We start from the raw sequence: 12,083 nt of genomic DNA, 5'->3' as shown, positions 1-12,083 counted from the left end.
GGATCACAGGTGCATGCCACCACGCCAGGCTAATTTTTGTATTTTTGGTAGAGACAGGGTTTCACCATGTTGGCCAACCTGGTTGGATTTTTGTGCCTTGATTATAAAATTTTTATCTAACATCAGGTATAGAAGTTTTCCTCTATATTGTCACGTGAATTTATTTTTACGTTTTGGCTTTCAGATTTGCCACCTTAATCCATTTGGAGTGGATTTTGTTTCTGGTGTGAGATTGGGAAACAATTTGTTTCTTCACATGGAAGATCAATTGTACCATATTGTTTGTTTATTTATTTATTTATTTTATTATACTTTAAGTTCTAGGGTACATGTGCACAAAGTGCAGGTTTGTTACATATGTACAACCACATTGTTTTAAATATTATGCTCTTTACATACTAATCTGCAATCTCTGTTATATATCAAATTTCTATATATATGTGTGTGCATATATAGAGATAGATATATAGATAGAGATTTATTTTTAGCCTCTTCATTCTGTTCCATTGGCTCATCTGTGTATCTGTGAATGTCACACTATCTGTATAACTATGGTTTTATATTAAATACCTATATCAGATAAGGAAAAAAAAAAAAAAAAGAAATGCATCCATTTCTTCCACATAGGTCCTGACATATAGGCCATTTCTTCCACATAGGTCCTGAATTGAAGCCAGGGTCATGCAGATTTGTGATGTTTTTATGTTGCTTGTTTTATTTTGTAAGAAAGAGTCTGACTTCACTTTTTGTGTTTGGCTGCTGCTATCTTTTGCTCCTACCTCACATCTGAGCAAGCTAAGAAAGCAGGTGCTCCCTCCCTTGGTTCAAACACCACAGGGAGACACCCTGGCCCCACTCCATAACCATTAAAAAATCCCCAAGCCACCCTCCTGCCACTGATCTCGCAGGTCATTTTCAGACCATCTTGGGAAGCCTGCCCTGCTCTCTTCAGAAACACTATGTGAGCAATAAAATGTTCATACCCTCTTGTGGGGTGTGTATGTGTGTGTGTGTGTGTGTGATGTCATCAGTCATGAGATCCAAAACAAATTTAGGGTAGGGGGCCGTTCTGCCTTTTTGAAATTGCCACAACATGTTTTAAGGCCAATTTTCCTATACATTTAAAAGAAAAAGCAAACTCGTGCTTCCTCTCTGTTCTACTACATTCTCAACACTTTCGGAATTTCCATTCTGACACCAGTTGTGTGCTGGTTTTCCCATCCCAACCAGTTCCCCAACTCTCTGGACACAGGTGACCAAGGATACAATTATGATACTAACTACCTGCAGTTAGCAGATCCCATGGGGCAAGGGCTCAGTCCCACAAGACTGCCCTCACTTACATCAGTTCCCAGTTACCCACACTTCTGTCCAATTTGGCTACAAATCAGAGATTCCCAACAGCCCCCCCTTGGGTTTTATCATTTGCTACTGTAGCCTCCTGGGCTCAAGCGATCTTCCCAACTCAGCCTCCTGAGTAACTGGGACTACAGGTGCCCGCTACCATACCCAGCTAATTTTTTGTAGATATGGCATCTCACTTTGTTGCCCAGGCTGGTCTCAAACTCTTGGCCTCAAGCGATGCACCCACCCACCTCTGCCTCCCAAAGTACTAGGATTACAGGTGTGAGCCAGTAACCCTAGCTGACACACTTATGTAATGTTTACTAGTTTATTATAAAGGATATGATAAAGGACACAGAGGACCAGCCAGCTGAAGAGGTACAGGGGACAAGGTCCAGAAGGGCCCGGGGTGCAGGAGCTTCTGTCCCCGTGGAGCTGCTGTGCACCACCTTCCCATAACTTGGATGTGTTCACTGACTAGGAACTCTCTAAACCCTGTTTTACCCTTTGAGACTGGCTTCTTTCCATATACAAAACCAGCATGTTTTTACTTTCATAATGCGTTTGGATTCACTCATGCTGTGTGTGTCCGTAGTTGTTGTTTTATTGTTGAGCAGTATTCTATAGTATGGTTGTGCCATATAATCAGTTTAACCATTCATCTGTTAAAGTCCTTTGAGGTATGTATGGAGGCTTCATTGCACAGGCATGATTGATTAAATCATTGGCCCCTGGTGGTCAACTCAACTTTCATCCCCCTCCCCTCTACAGAGATGGGGATGCTGAAAGTTCCCACACTCTAATCACATGGTTGGTTCCCTGAACACCAGCCCCAATATTGAGGCTCTCCAGTAACTTCAGGCCACCAGTCATCTCACTAGCATACAAAGGCCCTTCTCACTTTAGAGATTCCAAGGGTTTTAGGAGCAGTGTGCCAGGAAAGGTGGGCAGAGACCAAATATTTATTTCTTATTATGTCACACACCAATTGCAGGTTTTTTTTTTTTAAAAAAAAGGCATATAGGCCAGATGCAGTGGCTCATGTCTGTAATCCCAACACTTTGGGAGGCCAAGGTGGGAGGTTCACCTGAGGTCAGGAGTTCAAGACTAGCCTGGCCAACATGGTGAAACCCCATCTCTACTAAAAAATACAAAATTAGCTAGGCATGGTAGAGGGTGCCTTAATCCCAGCTACTCAGGAGGCTGAGGCAGGAGAATCACTTGAACCCAGAGGCAGAGGTTGCAGTGAGCCAAGATCGCACCATTGCACTCCAGCGTGGGCGACAGAGTGAGACTTTGTCTCAAAAAAAAATTTTTGTTTAAATTCATGTGTACTATAATTGACTCCTTTGGTGTACAGTTCTATACATTCCAAAGCAGGCGTAGATTCATGTCAGCACAGTAGCAATTGAGATGTAGAAAGGTCCATCACCCCCCAAATTCCCTCAGGCTGCCCCTTTGTAGCCAAACCCTCCCTGCCACCTTAACCACTGGCAAACACTGATCCACCCTTCATCCCTATACTGTTGCCTTTTCCAGAATAACATATGGAATTATGCAGTATTTAACCCTTTGCGACTGGCTTTCAGTAAAGAAAAACAGCATGTTTTTATTTTCATAATGCATTTCCGATTCACTCATGCTGTGTGTGTCAGGAGGTTGTTTTTATTGTTGAGCAGTATTCTATTGCATGGTTGTGCCACAGTTAGCTTATTCATTCATCTGTTAAACGATATGTGTATTATTTCCAGTTTTGAGCAGTTATGTTAGAAACACTTGTATTTGCTGTTTAAATAATAAACTTCTTTTTAAGAGATCGGAGTCTCATGATGTTGCCCGGGCTAGTCTCAAACTCCTAGCCTTGAGCAATCCTCTTGCCTTGACCTCCCGAAGTGCTTTGGGATTCCAGGTGTGAGCCACAGCACCCAGCCATAAGATATCAACTTCTATAAGCACCTGTGTTACCAGCTGAGGGTGTCCAGGTTCTTGGCGTTTTGAAGAAAGAATTGGACAAAACATGCAAACAAAGCAAGGAAAGAATGAAGCCACAAAAGCAGAAATTTATTGAAAATGAAAGCACACTCCACAGGGTGGGAGCGGCCCGAGCAAGCAGCTCAAGGGCCTGGTTACAGAATTTTCTGGGGTTTAAATACCCTCTAGAGGTTTCCATTGGTTACTATGTAAATGAAGACAATGAAATTACAAAGTTATTTACTCTGTGCCCGCCCTATTTAAATGAAGAGAATATTTCCTGTCACAGCTGAAGTGTTTCCATTTGATCTAGTTCTAGGAAGTCCTTAGATTTGCTGACTCCAGACCCTATTCTCCTGCTTACTTGTATACAGGTTTTTATGGTCAATATGAGCTTTTATTTCTGTAGGGTTGAAGTTGCTGGGTCATATGATTAAGTATGTGTTTAACTTAATAAAAGCTATCAAGCCATTATGCAAAGAGTTTATACCATTTTGTACTTTCACCAGCAATGTATGAGAGTCTAGTTGGACCATATCCTTGCCAGCACTTGGTGTTGTCACTCTTTTTATTTTATTTCATTTCATTTCATTTTTGAGACTGAGTCTTACTCTGTCACCCAGGATGGAGTACAGTGGCATGACCACAGCTCACTGCAGCCTCAACCTCCTAGGTTCAAGTGATCTTCCTACCTCAGCTTCCCGAGCAGCTGGGACTACAGGTACACCCACACCATGCCTGGCTAATTTTTGTATTTTTAGTAGAGACTGGGTCTCACTATGTTGCCCAGCCTGGTCTCGAACTCCTGGACTCAAGCAATCCTCTTGCCTCAGCCTCTCAAAGTGCTAGGATTACAGGCGTGAGCTACTGTGCCTGGCCAAGGTGTTGTCACTCTTTTACCTTTTTTGCTTTGGGGATTTTCTTGGGAGACGGTTTTGGTTTTGGTGTGTACTAGTATCTCATTGTGGTTTTACCTTGTATTTTTCTACTTTTTTCTCTCTTTTTTTTTTTTTTTAAGACAGGGTATCACTCTGTTGCCCAGGCTGGAGTGCAGTGGTGTGATCAAGGCATATTGTAGCCTTGACTTCAGCTTCAGGTGATCCTCCCACCTCAGTCTCTCAAGTAGCTGGGATTACAGGTGTACACCACCACACTTAGCTTTTTTTTTTCGTACAGACAGGGTTTCACCATTTTGCCCAGGCTGGTCTCCAACTCCTGGGCTCAAGTGATCCCCTTGCTTTGGCCTCCCAAAGTGCTGGTGATGGCAGTGGCTTCTGCCATCACGCTGGCTGCAGCAGGAAGGCATAGCTGGGGCTGCACACTCCCTGGAGCCGGTGGGAGCCCCACCCCTTCTAAGGTGTAATGGGAGCTCCCTGGGTGCGGCTGCAGCCACCCAAATGGAGGCTGCAGACCCAGGCCTCCTGCTCTACTCCCACACTCCTGGGTGGGGCTACAGCCAACCAAACTGTGGCTGTGGATCCGAGCCTCCTTGTATTCTTGGAGGGGCCAGGAGCATGCAGGGTCTACCCTCCTCTGTGCAGCTGCAATACCTGACCCTCGGCTGCAGACCTGTGCCTCCCACTCCACGGAGCAGGCAGGAGCTGAGGCAAAGCAGGAATCCCCCCCACTTCCAAGTTGGCAGGCGGGAGCTCCCAGGGTGCAGCTGCAGCCACTCTCCCAGGTGCAGGACCGGGGAGTCTCTGCAGCCTGCGCCCTTGGGCTGGGAAGGTCCCCCACCCCGTTCTCTGCAGGTTCTGGCTGTCTGCTTCCACTGCCTGGCCCCTTTCCTTTTTGGCACCTGCTCTGATCAGGGAGTGGGGTTGGGGTGGAGCCCTGAATAGCAAAGGTAGGCCTGGGTGGAAGGGGGTGGATCCAAGGTAAGGCCCAGTCTTCAGACCAGGGAGGGCCTGAAGGCTGGGAATGGGGCTGCCAGTCTCTTTGACCAGAGTGGGGACTTGGTGTGCCTCTTCTGGGCCCGCCCATGGCCGCCTATGGACCAATCAGCATGCACTTCCTCCCTTCTGAGGTCCATAAAAGCCCTGGGCTCAGCCAAAAGCAGGGCAGAGGAGAGCCAGCAGAGGAAAAGGAAGGGGAGGGGTACCTATCTGCTGAGAGCTGTAGAGCAGACCTGCCGTCAGAGGAGAGTCACTCTCGCCAGGGCCTGCTGCAGAGAGGAGCAGAGATGACCTGCCAGCAGAGAGGAGCCACTCTTTCCAGGGCCTTCTCTCCCCAAGGGTGGCACTGAGACAACCACTTGCAGAGAGGAGCTACCCTCTCCAGATCCTCCTCCCTGCTGAGAACTGAACACTCCACAGATGATCTACCTACAGAGAGGAGCTATATACACTGCGGGTCTCCTCTTAGCTGTTGTAACACTTAATAAAGTTCATCTTCGTCTTGTTCACTCTTCACTTCTCTGTGTACCTCATTCTTTCTGGAAACCTGACTACCAAGTCCAAAATCAACACCCTAAATTGACACCCCAAAGATCTTGAAACACTGGATATGAGGCATGAGCCATCAAGCCCAGTCTTGTATCTGTCTAATGACAAAGGATGTAAGCATCTTTTTATGCACTTATTTGGACATTCGTATACTCTCTCTGGTTAAGGATCTGTTCAAATTTCTCACCCATTTTTAATTGGGTTATTTGTGTTCTGATTTGTTAATTACAGGTCTTTATATATTTGGATGCAAGTTCTCCAGAGATTTCGCCTTTTGAAATGGGAAGAAATCTAAAGTCAAGAGCTTTGGAAAAGGATGGTAGTTCCAAATAAATCTACATTATTTCTGATGAGGCTTTAAAAAATTGTGACTCCATAATCATAGATCAAAAGAACTATTATAACACAGGTATTAGAAAGCAATGATTGAATCTGAACTGTAAGCTTCCAGCATTACCGTATACAGTATAGATTACCATATACAGTAGATTACAGTATAATTACCAGTATACAGTATCTACTGTATAATCTATACTGAGAATAGAAAGATCCATTATGACCTTTTTACTATAACTTATCAAATTTGCATTCTATTTTGACATACATGCTTGAAGACTTTCAAATAAAGGACTACATTTTTTAAAAAGAAAATAAATACAAGCCAGGTGTGGTGGCTCACGCCTGTAATCCCAACACTTTGGGAGGCCAAGGTGGGCGGACCACCTGAGGTCAGGAGTTCAAAATTAGCCTGGCCAACATGGTGGATCCCCATCTTTACCAAAAATACAGAATTTGCCAGGCGTGGCGGTGTTCGCCTGTAGTCCCGGCTACTCAGGAGGCTGAGACAGGAGAATTGTTGAACCCAGGAGGCAGAGGTTACAGTGAGCCGAGACTGCACCACCACACTCCAGCCTGGGTGACACAGAAAGACTCTATCTCAAATAAATAAATAAATAGAAATCATTATTGAATTATAATATGTATTTTAAAAGCACAAGAAAAAAATAAAAAGCACAGAAGCAGATGTTTCTGAGTAGAACCCTATTATCACTTGCAGTGTGTGTGTGTGTGTGTGTGTGTTTAAACATTAAAAACCTTCCTGTTTTGCAAACAAGGATTTTTAAATAAACTGATATGGAAAATGCTTGGGAACATAATATATTCAGAAAACTTCATTTATTCAGCAAACATGTATTCAGTGTCTACTCTGTGTCAGGTTCTTTGGTAGGAAATAGAGAAATAAAGACGAAAGCCACAAACCCTACTCATAAGGAGCCTGAAGTTGCACATGTTCCAGTGTGGGAAGTGCTAAGCTGCACAAGTACAAAAGTCAAGACATTGAACAGGGCATGCTAGTTTGCACTTTTTCCAGGAAGTCTTATATTTTTGCTTTGCATATATGAACACTGTTTCAATACAACATACTGAGTATGTTTGCAGATACAACTCAATATCAACCGTACATGCATTTGCCCACACTGGTCCTCACCCTTCAACTCCTGTGTTTCTTTCACATCAGATCTATAAGCTGTTATGTTCTGTGTTGCATTCAGAATACATACAGAATCCAGCCACTGCTAAATATGTTGTACCACTACCACCTTGGACATCTCTTGCCTGGATGATTGTAGTAGCTTCCTAACTTCTGCACTTACTGCTCTTCAATCTATTCTCAAAGCAGCAGTCAGAGAAACCTTTGAAAATGTCTATCCGGTCACATTACTTCACTGCTCAAAATTCCAGAAATGTCTTCCCATCTCACCCTGGGTAAAAGACAAAGTCTGTACAATGCACAGAAAGCTCTACACGGCCAGGCGTGGTGGCTCACACCTTCTAGCACTTTGGGAGGCTGAGGTGGGCAGATCACTTGAGGTCAGGGGTTCAAGACCAACCTGGCCAACATAACAAAACCTCATTTCCACTAAAAATACAAAAAATTAGCTGGGTGTGGTGGCACGCACCTGTAGTCCTAGCTACTGGAGAGGCTGAGGCAGGAGAATCGCTTGAGCCATGGAGGCGGAGGTTGCAGGGAGCCCAGACCATGCCACTGACCTCCAGCCAGAGTGACAGAGCGAGACTCTCAGATAAAAGAAAAAGAAAGCTCTACGTGACCTGCCTTAACTTACCTTTCTGTCCTCGTCTCCTGCTCTACTTACAAGAGGCCTGCTTCTGCCTCAGTGTCTGTTCACCTGTTGTTCCTTCTCCTCAGACTGGCATGCTCTTCCCCCAGATATGTTATAGCTCCCTCCTTCACTTCCTCCACGACTTTACTCAAACGTCACCATCTTAGAGAGATCTCTGGCCACCATATCGAAAATTTTAATAGCATGGATAAACTTGTATATCCCTCCCCCAATGTTTCCTATTCTTTCCTGATATTTTTCCCCTTAGCATTGATCATTTTCTCATTATATACTTATTGTTTACCAATAAACTCCATGAGGGCAGAGATCAAATATAGATGTGTTTCACTGATATGTCCACCAAGTGCCTAAAACTATATATTTAACTTAATAAATTTCATAGGCCAGGCAAGGTGGCTCACACTTGTAATCCCAGCACTCTGGGAAACCGGGCAGGCGGATTGCCTGAGCTCAGGAGTTCGAGACCATCCCGGGCAATATGGTGAAACTCTGTCTCTACTAAAATACAAGAAATTAGCCGGGCATGGTGGCAGGTGACTGTAATCCCAGCTATTCGGGAGGCTGAGGCAGGAGAATCACTTGAACCCAGGAGACGGAGGTTGCAGTGAGCTGAGATCGTGCCACTGTACTCCAGGTTGGGCAACAGAGTGTGACTCCATCTCAAAATTAAGAATGAACAAATGGAGGAACACAAAAATACTTTATACAAAGAATTTGTTTATTCAATCCATAGATATTTACTGACTGCTTATTATGTACAAAGCACTTTTTAAAGGAGAGGAAATAAGAAATAGTTTGCACTTCCATGAAACTTACAGAAAAGTGAGAATGAATCTTTAAACAATTTTCACACTCAGAAAATTTACTGCACAACAGGACATAAAAACCTAAGTTCTTTAGCCAGGCATGGTGGTACATGCCTGTAGTCCTAGCTACTTGGGGGGCTGAGGCAGGAGGATCACGTGAATCCAGGTGTTTGAGGTTGCAGTGAGTTATGACTGTGCTACTGCATGTCAGCTTGGGTGACAGAGCTAAGACTGCCTCTTAAAAAAAAAACCTAAATTCTGCACACATCTATATACCCTTACAGACTGTCTTGAAACCTAACAATTATAGTATTGTTTATCACCTATCTCTAAAGAGCAATGAAATCTTATCAGTGGTAAACCACACTCACTTCTCAATGTCTACCCAAATCTGGAATCCAATCGCTGTAAAACACTGGCAGTGTTGAAAGTTGCCTTCACTGTGCATGGGGCTTGGAGGAAAGAGACCATGCCTATTCTACAGTGCCTGGCAAATAGGGAATTTATTATTGTATAATTAATGTGAGTTGTTGACTTGCTCAGCAAAGGAGAAGAGCCACAACATATGGCCTTCCCCAGAGTGGCATTTAAAAGAGTAGTCACAACTAATACTTAGAACTTCATTAGCCCTGCTGAGAAGAGAGATACAAAAACTCATAAAGAGTTCTTGCAGAAGTTGAGGCATGCTACTTCACTTAAGGCCACCATTAAACGATGGTTTTCTAGATAAGGAGGGCTATTCATTCCTCTTAGTCAGTCCACCAATCTGGCAGGAAAAGAGTATGTAAATGGTTTAGCTTTAGTTTGCTGAAAGAAAATTTCAGAATGCGATCTTTTTCCCAAGGAGAGACAGACTTACACTACAATCATTTCACTGTGCTTCATTCCTCATGGAGATCTTTTTTTTTTTTTTTTTTAAGACAGGGTCTCACTTTGTCAACCAGGCTGGAGTGCGGTGGCATGATTACATCTCACTGCAGCCTTGACCTCCTGGGCTCATGTGATCCTCTCACCTCAGCCTCCCAAATAACTGGGACTACAGGCGTGCACCATCATGCCTGGCTAATTTTTTGTATTTTTTGAAGAGACAGGGTTTCACTATGTTGCCTAGGTCGGTCTTGAACTCCTGGACTCAAGTAAAGCGATCTGCGCACTTTAGCATCCCAAAGTGCTGGGATTACAGGTGTGAATTACCACGCCCAGCCGAGATCTGTCTAAAGACTATTTTACTGTTCTTTCTTTCAGAAGAAAATAGGGCTTCCATTGCCAAGGCCAACAGTCTGGATTTCTGTGTATTTTTCCAGCTGGACCTGAGTAGCTTGTTTCTTTAGTAGGGAAAATCTGCCAGCCAAGTTCACAGCTAACCACAGCTAAAGTAATGTCTCCATTACTTTGACCTAGAAAGTGTAATTCAATGCTACTGTTCTTATGATTTCGAGGTATCTTTCCCTGAATCATAGGAGAAAGCTAATGACTTTGAGCTCAAATGGCAAGTACTTATGCTGATGGCTGCTGACTAGATAGTCCACCGGGAGCTCTTTAGTTCTGCAATAATTTGAAATTAATTCCTTCTGTTCTAAAGAAAATTCAAAATTTTTTGATTAAAGCAACTTTCTTTAAAAATTAAATTATTAAAAATAAATTCAGAATTTGATTCAGCTTTGCAGAAGGCCCCAATGAATTAGATCCTGTTTCTAAAAGCTGGGAGATAAAGAATAACTTCTAAGGGATTTTCATCTCTGGCACAGATACATATCTTAATTACCAGATAGCAAGCTTTGGATCAAATAGACCATGGTACATCTTCACAATGCATGTTGCTATTTTTTTTTTTTTTTTTTTTTTGAGACGGAGTCTCTCTCTGTCGCCCAGGCTGGAGTGCAATGGCGCAATCGCCGCTCACTGCAACCTCCGCCTCCTGGGTTCATGCCATTCTCCTGTCTCAGCCTCACAAGTAGTTAGGACTACAGGCGCTCACCACTACACCCGGCTAATTTTTTGTATTCTTTAGTAGAGACAGGGTTTCACTGTGTTAGCCAGGATGGTCTTGATCTCCTGACCTCATAATCCGCCTGCCTCAGCCTCCTAAAGTGCTGGGATTACAGGCGTGAGCCACCGCGCCCGGCTTGCTATTTTTTTTTTTTTTTTTTGAGTGAATAATAACAAAAAAGAATGAGAAAAACTTCTATGTACTAATATGAAAAGATTTTCAAGATTCATTAAGTGAACGAAGCCAGAACAGAACAGTATATATGCTACTTTTGTATTGGGGATAAGAATATAAATGTTAAGGCTGGGCACTGTGGCTCACGCTGGTAATCCCAGCACTCTGGGAGGCCAAGGCGGACAGATCACCTGAGGTCGGGAGTTAGAAACTAGCCTGGCCAACATGGTGAAACCCCGTCTCTACTAAAAATACAAAAATTAGCTGCTCGTGGTAGCAGGCACCTGTAATCCCAGCTACTCAGGAGTCCGAGGCAGGAAAATCACTTGAACCCGCGAGGCGAAGGTTACAGTGAGCTGAGATCACGCCACTGCACTCCAGCCTAGGCAATAGAGGGAGACTCCATCCCCACCCCCTCCCCCCAAAAAAGAAGCAATGGAAGAATAAATAAGAACTATGCAAAAACTATAAGGGTTAGGGTGAGGTCAACAGGGGTGGAGAAGACAGGGGTGGGATCAAGATTTCTCTTTGTATAATTTTTATATAGTTTAGACTTTTGAATCATATAAATGTGTTAAATAATTTTTAAAATCTTAATTAGAAAGCAAGATGTCTGGATTCTTATGCTCATAGGTCTAGGAAATATTCAACATGAGATAAAACTATGAAAAATAAGTTGATCTTGAAAGTCATTTAGTGTCATTTTTCTAATGTAGATTAAGTCAAGATATTTTGTTTGCTTTCCTTTTCCATTTAACTGATAAATCCTTCAGATCCAGAAATTTAGAGAGAAAGTATTGGGACAAGACTAGATTAGAACTGGAAAAATATCTGCTATATTTTAATATAATTAAAGTTTTGTAATAAATCATCCTTAGGGTTTGTGCAGCCAGATCACACTAGATTTGAAACTGTTTCAAAGCAATATTGGCTGGTACTAGCACAAGTTATAGTCCTTATGGACTGGGTCCAAAATTATCACAAGCCTGAAAATCTTGCTCCACGTCCTCTGGAATTCACTGTCTATCAAAATCCTAATAGCTTTAATTTCTCTGTTCAAATGGAAACCTACAGCCTTCTCAAATTGTGACTGTTTTCCCTTCAGAGAATTAGGGTGACTTCAACCAGTCCCCAGGCCTTGAATGCCACCCTGCAAAACCTATCTCCCGGCCCTGACCTCTTCCCTGAGCTCCAAGTGATTAGGTCCAAT

This window comes from Trachypithecus francoisi, unplaced genomic scaffold (genome assembly GCF_009764315.1).
Source record: "Trachypithecus francoisi isolate TF-2019V2 unplaced genomic scaffold, Tfra_2.0 Lachesis_group10, whole genome shotgun sequence".
Lineage (NCBI taxonomy): Eukaryota > Metazoa > Chordata > Mammalia > Primates > Cercopithecidae > Trachypithecus > Trachypithecus francoisi.
This window is presented reverse-complemented; position numbering follows the sequence as displayed.